Source organism: Ips typographus, linkage group LG5, assembly GCF_016097725.1.
Source record: "Ips typographus isolate SLU linkage group LG5, UJ_Ityp_2.0, whole genome shotgun sequence".
Classification (NCBI taxonomy): domain Eukaryota; kingdom Metazoa; phylum Arthropoda; class Insecta; order Coleoptera; family Curculionidae; genus Ips; species Ips typographus.
The window spans coordinates 10,323,169-10,329,223 of record NC_138426.1 but is presented as its reverse complement, the minus strand read 5'-3'; positions in this window follow the sequence as shown (position 1 = coordinate 10,329,223).

The following is a 6,055-nucleotide window of genomic DNA, read 5'->3' as shown; positions in this document are numbered from 1 at the left end:
TTGTTGCATTAAACCAGTTTTTGCTAAATACTCCAGAAACGGTAAAAGTTTCGGAAAATTTGATAGAGAGCAAAAATGTTTGTAAAGAACTACTAATGCTAGCATAAATAAGCTAAGAGTTTGTAAACTAATCTCTGGAATGGGATGTCTGGAATCTTTTATGTTACAGCAACGTGATCAAGTTACTCGCTAAAATGTAAAAGATACGTTATTTTGCAATTTGTATAGTAAAATAATACTCTTTACAGTACCTTTTAAAGTTTCAATCGAATCAAATTAAATCGACATTCTTTATGAGTAAAACTGGATTTAATTAGCAAACAGCCTGTTTGAACTGCTTTTTCTAGAAACAACCACGAAATTAATTTCAGCTTTAATTACTATTTTGTATTGTCTTCGTTCTTTAAGAGAGAACTTTATTGCATTTCTATTGTAGTATTAATATGAAATTCAACTATTTTGACACTTTTACATAAGTAAGTGTTTCCAGTGTATTTGCGTAGGTTGACCATATTGATTGGTTGAAGTTTTAATGGACCAAAATGACAATCGATCCATTTTCCAAATAACCAACTAATCGCTCAAATAATCAACAAAAAATAACTACATTTTAAGGGTTGATTGGTAATTAATTATACTTTGTGAGTAGTGGAAAACCCTATTTATGGACTGAATTTATCCAGCCTTAAAAATGGTGGTAAGTGCTTTTTTACATTAAACAGCATTTGGAATTCCTGATTGGTTGGGGTGGTACACCCCCGATCTAAATTTAGGCATAAATTACAGTGACAGAAAACAGATTAAGTTTTGAAATAAATTTTATTAGACCTAAAAAACACGATTTATTTTAAATAAATCAACTTCTCTACCACAAAAATCACAAAATAAAATTACAGAAAAGTAAACCTTTGATACATATTTCTAGTCAGTTTACGTCAATTACGTCATTTTAATTATTATTTATTAGGCAAAAGCAAATATTGCTATGGTTGAAAGTCGCTTGAAACAAGTTACTTAAACAATGGAATTTGTCCTAAATATGAACAGAAATGGTAAGCAAAACTAGGCTTTAAGTTGGTTATTTCTGCCAAAATATCAAGTGACAATTATATGTATCTCCCTCTAACATACTATTTTGTTAAATAAGTCATTATTCTGTATTTCTGTTAAATCGTCATTTAAATCAGTCACATTTTGACAGATTTGACGATTGCCTAATTTTATTTTGATCGACATTTGAAAAGTCAAGAGACTGTTTGGTATAGTTTGACAGTAAAAGTCCTAACTGGAAGTGTAATTATGACAAGTCTGACAAACGTCAAACTACTAGATTGTAGGCAAATTGAAAATTAAAGGACAAAAGTGACTTAAACTTAAGTATTACAGCAACCACCAGAGAAATATTTTGACATTTGAAAAACCTGATTTCAAGTGCAATAATGTCAAACTTGACAACAGTCAAATTAGTCATGCAACTTAAATGAATGTTTTTTTAAAAAAAAATCAAATTACAAGGAAAAATATAACAAAACATTTTGACAATAATTGTCTGTAATTTGTCAAATTATGTCAGGTTCGATATATATCAAATTACTAGATTTTAAACCTGAATATTTAACAAAAATATTATCAAAATTATACAGTTGTAAAACTTGATTTGAATTGTCAAACTTGACAACAGTCAAATTAGTCACGTGACCAAAAGGACCTGGTTTGCAAGAAGAAAAAAACAAATTTTGACAATTAAAAACTATAATTTAACCGATATATTTGACATAAAAATCAACAATGTAACTGTAGTAGAAATAGTGAAGGTGTTATAATTTGACAGCTCCTAACTGTGTCCCTATGACAACTAAAAGGTTCGGACAGTTGACAAGTTTGACTTAGTGTACTTCAAATCGGAGTTTTCTACTGTCAACAATGTCAAACAACCAGGCGTCAGTCAGTTTTTTTTTTGTAAATAACCTTTTTTTAAATCATTTATTTTGTTCGTTAAATAAGTTGACAACAGTCAAATTAGTCATGTTACCAAATAGACTGGTTTGCAACAAGACTGGTTCACAAGAAGAAAAACAAAATTTTGACAACTAAAACTTGTCAACTGTCCGAACCTTCTAGCTGTCATAGAGACTCAGCTCAGGAGCTGTCAAATTATAACACGTTCACTATTTCTACTACAGTTACTCTTTTGTATTTTATGTCAAATATCTCGGTTAAATTACAGTTTTTAATTGTCAAAATTTAGTTTTTTCTGAGATAAGAGAAAGGTAAAATTACGAGTTACATTTTGACGTTTGAAGGAATCTCGCAATTGTCATAACGACCAACTTAGGAGTTGTCTAGTTTTGACATTTTCACAATTGCTAGTACAGTTACACTGTTGTATTTGATGTCAAATATCTCGGTTATTTGAAATTTTTGAAAGAAAATTGTATTGAGATATAAAAAAGCTGAAATTACGAGTTACATTTTGACGTTTGAACGAACCTCCTGGTTGTCATAGACACCCAGTTAGGAGCTGTCAAATTTGCTATATAAATTCCTTTGGTAAATTAAGCTTAAAATTTAATTTGCTTTTAGCGTTGAGGATGGTTATTTGTATCAAATATGTCCTGTTCATAATTATCTTAGAAAAATAGGATTTCAGTAGCTATATTTAAAAGGTTTTCCCACGTGCCTAGTCATTTAAAATTAATAGTTTTCACTGAAGCTAAAAAGCTTTCTAAATGAAAACCGTTGCATTTAATGAAGATTGTATTGGTTCCCTGAAAACAATGTTGACTTTGGTACGGTATACTACTTTCATTAAAGATTATAATTAATTTTGTTCTGTCTGCAAACGTTTTCTCACTGTTGAAAGAGCTTTTTAAGTTTCATTTTATTAATAATTTTGATAAACTCGAATCAGGATTTTTCCATAGCATTCAAGTTGCAAAATGCCAACAGGACCACTAAATAAGGTTAAAAAGGAAAATTAAAAAAATTCCCAAATAAAGTAAGAAATTCCAAACAAAACGCTGAAACAACAATCTTTGTGTGCATTTCCCTTGTTTTAATTTAACTCTGAACTTTGAAACGAGGGTTTTTCTTGAAAGTTTTTATTCGCTTCTCTCAAAGAAACTAGTAAAGTTTACTTTTTTTAATCACAAAATTAAACGCAAAAATCCACGACGACAACACTGAGGTCCATCAATTTGCCGGACAAATTAAATTAGTTGGATTTTAATTAATGTCTGTCAAAGTTACTTTGGAAGAAAGTGTACAAGAAAAGAGTTTAACTCAATTTTATCTTGTTCAATCAAAATTTAATAAAAATGGCTAAAAACTCGTCTTGGATTCATCAATTGATTGGCTAAATAGACGGAAAAGTGACTTATTAGTGAAAAATCTATAAAAAAAAAATCAAACTGAAATAGGGTGACAAACAATCAAAAAAACAATATTTAAAATCAAGTATGATAATTGTTGTTAGGCTATTTTTTTCAAATTGATTGTTTAAAAATGTTCCTGACTTATTAATTGAGTAAAAACTATTGTACCTAGAAAATTAATATCAATACAGTGTGTTTTCAATAGTAAACACCTATAATCAACTTTAAAAAAGTTTAGTTTAAGAAGAAAATTTCTGGTTTTCTGTGCTTTATGGCAACACTGTAATATTTCTGGACTCAAACTCAAATTGATGTGAAAACCTGAAATTAGTCTTAAACTACTTACTACAATATGGCAACAATGTAACTCTTGTGGGCTGCAATGTCATCCTACTTTACTTTGATTTTTTGTAGCTGTTGCCATATTTTTCCAGAGTATTAGTTACGATGAAATCAGACATTAAAACAATAGTATTACTCAAACAGTGACCATCTGAAATTGGTCCTAAAAACTTAATTTTATGAAAAAACATTTTTTTTGCAATATGGCAACAATGCATTGTTTCGTGGCTCTGACGTCAATTTGATTTTCCGTATATCGCTTTTCCTGTATTTTCCAGAGTAGTATTTAGGTTTAAAATAAATATCAACACAGTGTGTCCAGAATAGGGAGGGTCACTATGTGGATCTTGAAAACGGTTAGAGATACAGATTTGGTTAAAAAAAGGGGCACGTTTATGCTAAAATTTCAAGTTTGAAAATTGGACGGTTTTCGAGATATTTACAAATTTGCCGCGCTCTAGCGGCCAAACGGGGCAACTTAGTCGCGTCTGCTCAACGTCACGTGATAGCTCCATTTATTGACTATCTACGGTCTTATGATGTGTTTTTAGTGAATATTTGAAATAAACGAGTTATTAGCGATTTTATGATAAAGTGCACCAAAATTGTCAAATTTACTGTATTTTTACAGGTTTAGATTAGGGTACCTTGCAAAGCACCATATTGGTACTATCTCAATGAAATTCTTGTTATCGACTAATTTGGACCTCAGAAACTTAAATCCGGTGTCAGAATGACGCTAACTGGTACCATTTTTGAGTTGACCTTGATTTCTGTCATTTTTAATTACTTTTCAGGGCGTGGCTCCCTTATAAGGGCTGTAATTGCCCTTTGGCCCCTTACGTCACTTTTCGATTATTAACTCAAAGGTATTTGCCCAGTCAAAGTTGACTATAAAATTTTGATTTTTTTTTCAAAAATTTGCAATTACCCTTTTGAAAAAATAGGAAAAAATCAGTTTTTATTTTTTACATCCGAACTGTGCGTTTTATGAAAAAATGTATATATAATAAAAGTTACGCCCTATTGAGGCAAGTTGATGGTAAAAATTTCAATTTTGTAAATTGGACGGTTTTCGAGATATTTACAAAAAATTACGAAATAAAATGACCAATTTTAGCGCGCCCTAGCGGCCAAACGGAGCAACTTATCCGCGTCCGTTCAACGTCACGTGATAACCCTATTTATTGACTATCTACGGTCTTATGATGTGTTTTTAGTGAATATTTGAAATAAACGAGTTATTAGCGATTTTATGATAAAGTGCACCAAAATTGTCAAATTTACTGTATTTTTACAGGTTTAGATTAGGGTACCTTGCAAAGCACCATATTGGTACTATCTCAATGAAATTCTTGTTATCGACTAATTTGGACCTCAGAAACTTAAATCCGGTGTCAGAATGACGCTAACTGGTACCATTTTTGAGATGACCTTGGTTCCTGTCATTTTTATGTACTTTTCAGGGCGTGGCCCCCTTATAAGGGCTGTAATTGCCCTTTGGCCCCTTACGTCACTTTTCGATTATTAACTCAAAGGTATTTGCCCAGTCAAAGTTGACTATAAAATTTTGATTTTTTTTTCAAAAATTTGCAATGCTACCCTTTTGAAAAAATAGGAAAAAATCAGTTTTTATTTTTTACATCCGAACTGTGCGTTTTATGAAAAAATTTATATATAATAAAAGTTACGCCCTATTGAGGCAAGTTGATGGTAAAAATTTCAATTTTGTAAATTGGACGGTTTTCGAGATATTTACAAAAAAGTACAAAATTAAATGACCAATTTTAGCGCGCTCTAGCGGCCAAACGGGGCAACTTATCCGCGTCTGCTCAACGTCACGTGATAGCCTCATTTATTGACTATCTACGGTCTTATGATGTGTTTTTACTGAATATTTGAAATAAACGAGTTATTAGCGATTTTATGGTAAAGTGCACCAAAATTGTGTCAAATTTACTGTATTTTGCAGGTTTAGATTAGGGTACCTTGTAAAGCTTCATATTGGTACTATCTCTATGAAATTTCTTTTATAGACTAATTTGGACCTCAGAAACTCAAATCAAGTGTCAAAATTGATTTCTGTAATTTTTAGGTACTTTTCAAAGCGTGGCTTGCTCTAACGGTTTTCAAGATCCTCATTGTAGCCCTCCTTTTCCTGAACATATAGTGGGTTCACTCGAATAATAAAACTTTTTTTTCTACATTATGGCAACAATGCGTTTTTTCTAAACTCTGACGTCACTTCACTTTTTTTTTTGATTTTCCTCTAACATTTACCAAACTTTTACAAAGTAGCTGTTGCACAGTTTCTCCGAGTAAAAGTTCCAAACTTTCCT